General features: G+C 41.8%; 1 long non-coding RNA gene across 1 annotated transcript; it reads right to left on the minus strand.

Annotated features, from left to right (window-relative positions):
- Window positions 1–6,552: 6,552 nt before the first annotated feature.
- On the minus strand, window positions 6,553–10,202 carry LOC115030096. The gene is made up of 3 exons (XR_003835723.1): window positions 10,126–10,202; window positions 9,750–9,822; window positions 6,553–6,710 (listed from the first exon to the last, which is right to left on the minus strand). It is a non-coding gene; the product is annotated as an uncharacterized LOC115030096 (long non-coding RNA).
- Between the last annotated feature and the right edge of the window lie 1,872 nt (window positions 10,203–12,074).

Consider the following 12,074-nt stretch of genomic DNA (forward strand, 5'->3'; position numbering starts at 1 on the left):
ACAAACACCACAGAAATAGAGAAGAAAATTATGAATAACACCAAAAATAAGCAGAAGAAAATGCACTAATCTTTTGGTAGTATAGTCATAGGAGACTAAACAAAAGTATATTGCTACACTGATCTTCAAGCATACTGGAGTTTGGATCCCCTAGTGGTCATAGCCATCTCCAATTCCAGCTTTGGAAAGCAGACAGCATTCCTAGGTAGTGAGATTAGTCTTAATGGAAGCTCTGAGTTTCTCTGAGTGACCCTGTATCTTAGTTAGGGTTTTACTACTGTGACCAGACACCACAACCAATGCAAGTCTTATAAAACACAACACTTAATTGGGGCTGGCTTACAGGTTCAGAGGTTCAGTCCAATATCATCAAGGCAGGAACATGGCAGCATCCAGGCAGACATGGTGCAGGAGAAGCTGAGAGTTCCACATCTTCATCTGAAGGCTGCTAGTGGAAGACTGGCTTCCAAGCAGCTAGGGTGAAGGTCTTAAGCCAATGCCCACAGTGACATACCTAGTCCTGGGTAGTGAGATTAGCAGTGAGCCAGCAGTCTTTCAGACCTGGCCTAGAATTCTTAGCCTTGAGAAAGAAACTGTCTCTGAGATCATACAGATAGTCGCTCTGACCAGTGGGTAATGGGAGCCTTACCAGATCTGGGCTAGCGAGCATGGATCTCTTGTGGTAGCTGAGGTGGGACGCAAACCTGCAGAGTTTCTAGATCCGAGTCACAGTGCAACAGTGTTGTGATCATAAAAAGATAAAGAAATATAAGAATGTGTTCTTTGAGGGTGTGCTGAGGTATGGGGGAAGGGGATGTCCTGGCCAGCCCATGCCAAGGCATCCCTGCCCCCTGAGAGACTAGCCACACAATGGTATAGTATAGAATAGTTAATTTAGGGCATGGGGAGGGGAGTTAAGAGAGTAGTAGAGGCAGAGAGAAAGGCAAAGAGAAGGGGAGAGTAGAGAAGTAGAGGCTGGCCATGACCATGTGGAGAGAGGGGGAACGGGAGTGGGGCAAGAGTCAAGGGAGAGAAACAGGAGTAAGAGAACAAGAGAGAGGAGGGGCAAGCAGCCCCTTTTATAGTGGGGCAGGCCTACCTGGCTGTTTCCAGGTACTGTGGGGAAAAGCATACTTAGATGCTACCAGGTAACTGTGGGGGTGGAGACCAGACAGAATACCAACAATTTTGATTTGCATTTCCCTGATGACTAAGGATGTTGAACATTTCCTTAGGTGCTTCTCAGCCATTCAAGATTCCTTAGTTGAGAATTCTTTGTTGAGCTCTATGCCCCATTTTAATAGGGTTATTTGGTTTTCTGGAGTCTAGCTTCTTGAGTTCTTTATATATATATTGAATATTAGCCTTTATGGTGAAGCTCAAGAAGGAAGAACAAAGTGTGGATGCTTTAGTCCTACTTAGAAGGGGGACCAAAATAATAACATGAGATAGAGGGAGGGAGGGACCAAGGAGGGGGAGGGAAAAGGGGGACAGGATCAGATGTGGGAGGAGACAGTGGAGAAGTACAGAGAGGGTCAGAAAATTGAATGAGGTGTGTAGCAGTGAAGGAAGGGGAGCTGGGGGTAGCCACTAGAAAGTCCCAAATGCCAGGGAAGCAATAGGTTCCCAGGACTCAATGGGAATGACATAAGCTGAAATACACAACAAAGAAGAGATAGAAACTGTAGAGACCATATCCAGTGGCTAGACACCACCCCTGGTTGAGGGATGGGGCCACTTACACATCTCAAAAATTTTAATGTAGCTTTCCTCCTGTCTAGAGGAAATTCAGAGACAAATAGAGGAGCAGAGACTGAAGGAAAGGCCATCCAGAGACTGCCTCACCTAGGGATCCATCTCATATGCCGACCCCAAACGCAGACACTATTGCTGATACCAAAAAAAGTGCTTGTGGACAGGAGCCTGGTATAGCTGTCTCCTGAGAGGGTCTGCTAAACCCTGATCAATACAGATACAGATGGTCACAGCCAACCATCGGACTGAGCATGGGGACCCCAATGGAGGAGTTAGGGGAAGGACTGAAGGAGCTGAAGGGGTTTGCAACCCCATAGTAAGTACAACAATATCAACCAAGCAGACCCCCCCTCCAGAGCTCCCAGGGACTAAACCACGAACCAAAGAGTACACATGGAGGGACCCATAGCTCCAGTTGGATATGTAGCAGAGGATGGCCTTATCTGGCATCAATGGGAGAAGAGTCCCTTGGTCCTGTGGAGGCTTGATGACCCAGCATAGGGGAATGATAGGGTGGTGAAGCAGGAGTAGGTGGGTAGGGGAGTACCCTCATAGAAGCAGGGGAGAGAGGGGATGGAATAGGGGGGTTGCAGAGGGGAAACCGGAAAGGGGGATAACATTTGAAATGTAAATAAATAAAGTAACAAATAAAACATCAGTATCCTTCCTATATGGCAATATCAAACATGCTGAGGAAGAAATCAGGGAAATAGTTCCTTTCACTATTGCCTTGTGGGAGTAGGTGGGTTGGGGAGCAGGGCGAGTATAGGGGACTTTGGGGATAGCAATTGAAATGTAAATGAAGAAAAATAAAAATAAACAAAAATACCTTAGTTATCTTTACAATTTTAAAGTGTACTATTGACATCGGGCACCAACTTCAATTATGTTCATTTAATTATTTCTACTATCAGATATCTCCTAAATAATTTAAATTTAGTAAAAATCAGGGTAATCTTATACCAACTTCATACAATAGTAGTTTCATAAGCAGTCATTTTCGTGTTCAGTTGCAATGCATTTACAGTTCTAATATAGGCATAGCTCTCTGTTAACTCAATATACCTTTGCAAAATCAAAGCTTATATAGAATCTAAAATAAATTCAAGACCACCCAGGCCCTTCCCCCTCTGAAGGGACTTTCCAAACTATACTAGCAGTCCAGATGCAGAGCCAGATAAGGAAGCTGGCCAACTAAACAATGCTGTGAAAAACCACAAGGGCAGGCAGAGTGAGAGACTAGGCCAAAGATAGTCACCCCATGCAAACCAACCTGAAAGGGTCACTTGCTACACCAATTAGAATAAGCCAGCTAGCCCTGATGCCTAAATCTGCCCCTTACAAGGTATAAAAAGTGTGTTCTTTGTTTGTTCAGGGTCTCCTCTTGTCTGCGTGCTGAGGGGCCCCAATGTGTTGGATTAATAAACCTCTTGCAGTTTGCAGCAATCTTGGTCTCTGTGGTCTTTGTGAGTGAGGGTCTTTCAGTGAACTCCAACACTTACATGGTCATTAAATATTAAATTAAATGATTTAAAATCAAGTCAGCCTAGAAAACATCTTTACTTTCCAAATATAGATGATTTTACTTTAGTATCTTATATTAGTGCCTTTATCAAGATACTTTTTCATCTACCATGAATTCCTAACTATATTATTTATAAATATTTACATGTACATGTATTATATATACCTATAAATTTAGTATATTATGTATAGGCATACAGTACTCTTATTGTAGATCTTTAGTGCTACAGTAAAAATATCTGAGATAATAAATTAATAAAAAGAAAAAATACCTTGGAATAATCAAGGAAATTAAATACCTCTACAATATAAATTTTAAAACATTCAAGATAGAAATTGAAGAGTCTAAAAATGAAAAGTGCTCCCATACTCATAGATTGGAAGAATTAATATTGTACAAATGACTACCTGTTTTAGTTTGGGTTTCTATTACTGGCAATGAAAACATCATGACCAAAAATCAAGTTAGCTAATAAAGGGTATATTTAGCTTACACTTCTTTAGTCCATTATTGAAAGAAGTCAGGGCAGGAACCTGGAGGCAGAAGCTGATGCAGAGGCCATGGAGGGATGCTGCTTACTGGCTTGCTCCTCATGGCTTGCTCAGCCTGCTTTCTTATAGAGCCCAGAACAACCAGCCCAGAGCCCAGGGATGGCACCACCTGCCGTGGGCTAGGCCTTCCCTCATTGATTACCAATTGAGAAATTGCTTTACAGATGAATCTCATGGAGGCATTTTCTCAATTGAGGCTCTTTCCCCACAGATGACTCTAGCTTGTGTCAAGTTGACACACAAAACCAGTCACTACATTGCCTTAACAAAAGCAATCTATGGATTCAATAGAATCTTAATCAAAATCGCAATGCCACTACTACTAACAGAAATAGAAACAGAAACTTAAAATTTGTTTGCAAGCACAAAAGTCTTTGTACAGCTAAAGCAAGCCTGAACAAACAGACTAATGCTGGAGATATCACTGTATCTGATTTCAAACAGAGCTATAGTAATAAAATTGTGTGGTACTGGCACAAAAACAGACCTGCAAATCAATGGAACAGAATAGGAGATCCAGGTATAAACCCATACAGCAACAATCAGCTGATTGTTGACAAAAATGTCAAAAACACACTGGGGAAAAGGCAGCTTTTTAAACCACTACTGCTAGAAAAATTAGGCATCCAGGTATAGATGAATGAAACTAGATTTTTTTTCTGACCCTGCAAAAAAAGCAACCCCTAATGTATCAAAGACCTTAACCCAAGAGAGGACACTCTGAAACTGTTAATGGAAAAACTAAAGAAAAGACTTTAAGATAGAGGCATAGGCAAGGACTTTCTCGACAGGATACTTAGGAATTAAGATAATTGACCCGTTGGGATCTGAAGAAATTAGAAAGCTTCTGTGAAGCTAAGAAGAGTCCAGCGAGTAAATAACCTGCAGGATGGAGAAGAGCTTTGCCAGTTACACATTTGACAGAGGGTTAGTATATAGAAATATAATATACATGTGTGTGTATATATATATATATATATATATATATATATATACTATACACTGTATGCTATATACAGTATATAATATACACATATATGTGTATAAATATATGTATAAATACTATATATGTATATATACTAAAATGTAAAACAAGAAAAGGAATGGCTCAATTCACAAAGGACAGCTCACAAACAACCAATAACCATGAAAACTGTTTAACCTCACTAGGTATCAGAGAAATGCAAATGAATGCTACCTTTGAGATTCCTTCTGAATTCAGCTAGAACTTGATCAGTAAGAAAACAAGTAGCCCATGTCTGGTGTGATGTGCATGAAAGAGAACATCGTACATTGCTAGTGGGTATGCAAACTAGTGTGGCCTCTAAGTCTCTGTCACTATGGAGCTTCAAAAAAAAAAAAAAAAAGTACATCTACTATATGACTCAGCTGCACCACTCCTGAGTATTCGCCCAAAAGACTCCAAATCGACAGACCACAGGGACACACATTAATGTTTATTGCATCTCTATGCATGATAGCTGAATTATGGAACTAACCTAGGGGTTCAATAGCAGAAGAATAGATAAGAAAAATATGGTGTATTTTCCAGCCACAAATTATAACAAACTCACCCCATTTAAGAGAAATGCATTCAATTAGAGAAAACTGTATAAGTGAAGGATGTCAGTTTCAGAAAGACCAATACGTGTTTTCTGTCATTTGTGTTTCTAACATTTTATATAGTCACATGTATGTATGTATGTGTCCCGGTCTGCGACACGAACGACAAGGACACCAAGTCGGGTTCATGCAACAGCTTCTTTACTTGTTCTCCGTCTTGTAGCTTTTCTTACAACAACCGCTTTACTTACAACAACAGCTAGCTTCTTCTACTACCTCTTGCAGCAAGAGCAACAACAACAACTTCTATCCTCCAGGTGCCTGACCTCATCTAGCTCCACCCCACCTCATCCAATCAGAATTCACACACGCTCCAGGCACGAGCTCAGGTCGGTCACTGATAGGCTGACAGGTCCGGATCACGAGGAACAGTGAAGCCTGGCAGGCCTCACTGCGCATGCTCAGGCAAGGCAGTAAACATCTTGACCCATGCGGCCACACCTGCTTCCCGCATGTATGTATAAAATGAAAACAAGTGAAGTTCTCTGTGGCAATAAAAGGTACAAATTGTGAGAAAGGGTGAATAAAGGGCAGTGTTAAGGAATATATTTGGCTTAAAATATATGCATTATATTTATTTGAAAATGTGTGTGGGAGTATGGGGTATGTACATGATCTTACATGTGTGAACAAAGAAAAACATTCTAAGATTCAGACCTCTCCTTCCACGATGGGAGTCTAGAAATCAAACTGAGCTCATCAGTCTTAGTAGCAAGTGCCTTTACCTACGAAGCCATCTCACCAGCACCGGTACAAAAACTTGTTTTAATATTTTTTTTTTTTTGTAGAAACTGGCATTTATTACAGGTGGAGGAAGGAACGGTCACTCAGTCCAGTGGTGGCTACAGTGTGGGACAGTGCATACATACTACATAGTACAGCATGGAGTCATCAGCTCAGGCACTGTGTGACTGGGAGAACACTGCCTCCTTGTGGCCACACTTCTGGCATGGGTGGTCTTGTTTTAATATTTTAAATAAATTTTTGACAATACATTCCATATTTAATACAATTTCTAACATACTTTAGAAATACACTTGTAAACAGCTTACTCTCATCCAGATATGTATTAGTCAAGCAGAGCTGCTGTTACAAAATACTACAGGTAAGATAGCTTACCTAGAAATTTATTTTTCACCATTCTGGAGATTATATGTACAAGATCAAGATACCATTATGGATTGGATCTCAATACACGTCCTTTTCTTGGCTTGTAAACAGCTGTCTTCATCGTGTATCTGTGCAAAGTCCTTCTTCTGTGCACAGAAAGAAAAAAATCTCTACTGTGGCTTCTTCTCCTTAAGACAACAGCAGCTCTATTAGACTAGGGCTCACCTTCATGACTTCATTTACCCTTCATTTCCTTCTTTGAGTTCCTATTCCTACATACTTGAGAGGTGAACTAGATATTCAACATACAAATTTGTTAATGTGGGACATAATTTAATCTGTAAGTAAGATTCTTTGAAGAAAGTCCCCATTTCTCAAGAACTCCAAATTCAGCCTGGCGGTGGTTGTGAGCCACCAGACATGGGTGCTGGGAACTGAATTCAGGTCCTCTGGAAGATCAGCAAGCACTATCAACTTTTGACCCATTTCTCCAGCCCCTACACTTAAAACTTTTAATAAAAATTTAGTGTAAATGCAAACTACAATCTTTTTTTCTTTTTCTTTCTTTTTTTGTTTTTGCTTGTTTGTTTGTTTGTTTTTATGTTTGGTTGGTTTTGTTTTGGGTTTTTTTTTTCGAGACAGGGTTTCTCTGTGTAGCCCTGCCTGTCCTGGAACTCACTCTGGTTAGCCCTGAACTCAGAAATCCACCTGCCTCTGCCTCCCAAGTCCTGGGATTAAAAGCGTGTGCCACCACTGCCAGGTGAAAACTACAATCTTAATGTTCTAGTGATAGTATCAAGAATGGAGCAGACCAGGGAAAGTGATTAGCCAGGTGAGAATGGCAGTCTGGAAAAACATAACTTATGTTATCAAGATAGCAAAATAGAATTTTATTGTTCATATATTTGAAGAAGCCTGAGTTTGAACAACTTACCTTTATATATATATATATATATATATATATATATATATATATATATATAAGAAAATAAGAATAGGTGGGTAGGTGGGAGATTATAGCATCTGTATGGAGCACAGAAATAAGAACACATGCATGTGAATCTCAACCTGTCACTCAATGCCTGTTTTGTTTTTAATATTTTATCACATAGTGCACTTAAGATTTTATCTGATTACACATAAATACTTATAGAACGATAATTACAACTATATTCCTTCTCCTCCCCCATCTACTTTTCTACTCCAGGGTTCACTCTCACCACAGGAAAATGTTCATCTCATATTCTTCAAGGTTAAGATTACAAATACAAACAAAGCATGTCTCAAGATAGTTTTATCTGACATTTAGCACACAATTATCTTGTCTCAGAGCAGTGTTGGTTTTCTTTCCAACTTAAGTTCTTGATCACAAATCTACAAGGAGGTTTCATTTGTACAACTTCGTACCACCTCAAATGAGCCAGGTGTGACACACAGTGGTTGAAAATGTACTGCTACTGAAAAGTCTGCTTTCAGGAGCTCTGTCTAGTGACAAATGTATGCTCGCTGCTAGGCATAATGAGACATGCCTGTAATCCCAGCACTACTGAGGCAAAGGCAGAATGATCAAGAGTTGGAGACTACCCTTGACAACATATTCAGTGTGCATGAGTTACATGGAGATGCCCTATCTCAAACAACAACATGAGAGGGCAATGAGAGGCGCAAGCCAGGGGCTCCAAACTGGTAATTTAAGGACTAGGCCTAAGTTTCTGCTTTGATACAACAGGAAGAGATCACCCGTTCCTCCCTGGAATTCCCCTAACAGGCTTCAAATGTAAGCCTGCAAGCTCACTCAGCATCTCCAGTTTTATGGATGGAGGTCCCTGCATGCTCGTAATTTCTGCAGAATAAACACTCTTTGCCTTTGCATAGTATTTGAGTCTGGTGTATCATTCTTTGGTGAATCATGGACCCTTACATTTGGGGGATTGGCAGGAATTCATTGGAATCCCCTGACACAAATAGTGGAGTGATTTGTTTTTGTTTGCTTGTTTGGTTGTTTTGGTGGTGGTGGTGGTGGTAGTAGTGGTGGGTGTTTTTTTGTTCTTTTGGGGTTTTGTTTTGTTTTGTTTTGTTTTGTTTTTTCATTTCTAATTGGTAAGTCCTGGCCTCCCATGTCTGTTTCTTGTTTTGTCAGTTTTTGCTTCTGTGTTTTCTTGATCCAGTTCAATCTGGAGGCTGTGAAGGACAGAGCAGACCTGTATTCTGTCACCCAGCCTGGGACTACAGAGGATACTCCCGAACCCCATCTCAGAGAACTTGCTAGTTCGCATCTGGTTTCTAAATTGTCTGTGTGTCTCTGGGCCTTCCATATTCACCTGAGACATCCTTTTCTTTTTGGTTTTGCTTTCCCAGGAATGTAGTTCTGCATCTGTCTGTGTGTGCTTTATTTATGGTTTGTCCATCCATGTATGTTTTGTCTGTGGTTTTTACCCCTATGCATGAGCTTTTTAGATCCCTAAGATGGGACAGGCACAGAGTACCCACACTGGGTTTGGTCCTGAGTCATTTCATGGACCTCTGCAGAGTCATGGAAGACTCAGGTCAGGTTCTTCATCCCAGCAAACGAACCATCTCTTGCAGAAATGAATGGCCCACTTATAAAGTAGGGTAGACTGAGGAGGGAATTTTTTATCTCCCCACAATCTACAAGGTGAAGGCTTTTATGAGGCCAAGGGCCACCTGGACCAAGTCCCATATATCACCTCATGGTAATGCCTGTTTAAGAAGCCTCCTGCTTGACTGAAGCCCTTTTTGTTATTGGCTGTGCTACTCCCAATCCTCCTTCCTCTAAAGGAGGGTCAGCCTTGCACTCCCCACCTTGCTCCCTCCTTCTGCCTCTGAGGAGGATTTCTATCCTTCACCTCATGTCTCTGCTTTAATTGCCTTTGCCCCTGCCCAGGTGGCACGGGCAAAGGGAGGAACAGCCCCTGATTCCCTTGATTCTGCTTGGAGTCCACACCATACTCTGACCCGTACTGCCTAAAGGGCCGACTCTACTACAACTCTATCCCTCTGGGCTACAGGACCCTCAGATTCTCAGGGAAGACCATTTATGGCCTATGTACCATTTGCCAGTAATGACCTTTATAATTGAAAGTAGCAAAAAAAAATTGTTTTCAGAAAGACCCTCGGCTGTTATAGGTCTTTTAGATTCAACCATGCTCACTCAACCAACCTACCTGAGATGACTTTCAGCTAACTACTCCAGGTCCTCTTCCTCTTCCTCTTCCTCTTACCTTTCCTCTTCCTCTTCTGAGAGAGAGAGAGAGAGAGAGAGAGAGAATATCATGGGATATTGAAATTTGTTCCAGGTGCAAATGGGCAACCCATCCAAGCCCAGGCTGCTATTGATGAAGCCTTCCCATGGGTCAACCTGACTCAGATTATAACACTGATGGATGTAAGGAGGTCTGCCACTAGATTTTGATTGAGGGAGTCCATCTGAGAAGCCACTAGACAGCCCACAAATTTATCTAAGGTAAGCTAGGTGAATCATGGAAAGAATGAGAGCCCCAAAGAATATCTAGAAAAACTTTTGAAGCCTATAGAACTTACCCTTTAACCCAGAAGCCAGAGAAAACCAGTCAGCAATGGGCACGATTTTCATTAATCAAGCTGCCCCTGATATCCACTGGAAACTTCATTGCCTGGATAGGGTGGTGGTGGTGGTGGTGGTGGTGGTGGTGGTGGTGGTGGTGGTTGTTGTTGTTGTTGTTGTTGTTGTTGTTGTTGTTGCTTGTAAGCAGTTAACTGAGTTGGTAGCCATAGCTGAGAAAATTTACAACAACCAGGAGGCCCCAGAGGATTGACAAACTAGAGGACTGACAAAAGTGCTACTTGCTACCACAAGCTACGGCCATCCCAATGAAAGAAAGCTGAAAGATCTAGCTTACAGGAAAAGCAGAGGTAAGCCACTTCCCACTAAAAGGGAAGCCCATCCTCCATTCAAGAAGGGCCAATTAGAGAGGGACCAATGTGTCTACTTCAAAGAAAAATACCACTGGAAGTGTGAATACCCTAAGAAAAGTCAGAGAAAGGGCACAAGGATTTGTAACTAGATGAGTAAGGGTGTTGTGGCTCAACCTCCCTCCATGAGCCCTGGGCAACCAGAAAAGGGGGCACCATTGCATGTTGTCAGATGCCCCCAAAACAGACCATCCTCAGCATCTCAGTCATATCTACTTGAAGGCAAGTATGAGAATTTTGGGGATCTGCCTGGCTTTGTAGACTCTCACTACCAGGATTTACTGGAACAACCAGCCATTGTATGAGGCTACAAGGTGACAGGAAGACAAACTAAAAGGGACCCTTGAAATGGGCATGGCTTTTAATATTTTTTTAAAGCCTTGCTGAAGGCACCAGCTCTGGCCCTCCTGGACAGTCACAAACCATTCCACCTGTATGAAGATGAGGAAAAGGTGATAACAAAAGGAGTGCTTATCCAAAACTTTAGGCCCATGAAAGAGCAGTGGCCTATTTATCTAAGAAGCTAGACCTGATGGCCCAAGAATGGCCATCTTGTCTCTGGATCAATCCACTGCCTTGCTGGTAAAGAACACTGATAAGATAACCATGAGCCAGGAGATATCACTACTCCCTACGCTATTGTATAGACCCTCAAGAACCCACCCAGCCAATGGTTATCTAATGCTCGGCTAGTGCATTACTAAGCCTTGCTCCTGAATCCTCCTTGTATCATCTGTCCTAACCCTCGCTACTCTACTACCTGACCTGTCCTCAGACATATAGCATGGCTGCTCCACAATCTTGGGACATGTCGAAAATATTAGATTGGATCTGACTGACAGACTCTGGCCAGATGCAGAGCATATCTACTTCACAGATGAGAGCAGATTCATCCAGAATGGAACCAGGTATGTGGGGTGGCGGTGGTGGACTTGGACTCTGTTGTTTGACAAACTGCACTGCCACCAGGAACATCAGCTCAAAAGGCTGAGTTGACAGCTGTAACTCAGGCTTTAAAGTTGGCAGAGGGGACTATAGCCAATAGTTTACTGACAGCAGATATATTTTTGCACTGGCTCATGTACATGGGTCCATATATCAAGAAAAAGTAGTATTGACTCCTAAAGGAAAGACCTTCAAAAATAAGAAAAGAATATTTGCTTTGCTAGAAGTGTTGTGTGGCCATAATTTATTGCCCTGGGTATCAAAAAGAAACATCAAAAATAGCTCAAGGAAACAGACTAGGTGATAAAGCCACATGGAAGGTTGCTCAAACATTCACCACCAACGTCCTGGTAGCCTTACCACCCCCAGCACTCCCAGACATCCCCAAATATACTACAGAGGACAAACAAGAACAGGCCAAATGTCAAGGGATTCATAAGAAGAATGGATGGCTACACACAGATGGATGGCAGAGGGCTGCACCATCTTACCTAAGTGGTTCACTAAAAACTTACCTACCAGATTCATCAGGCAACACTTTTGACCCACTGAAAAATAAAGGAACTGCTCTGAGAGGCAAGATACAAAATATT

Source organism: Mus caroli, chromosome X (assembly GCF_900094665.2).
Source record: "Mus caroli chromosome X, CAROLI_EIJ_v1.1, whole genome shotgun sequence".
NCBI lineage: Eukaryota > Metazoa > Chordata > Mammalia > Rodentia > Muridae > Mus > Mus caroli.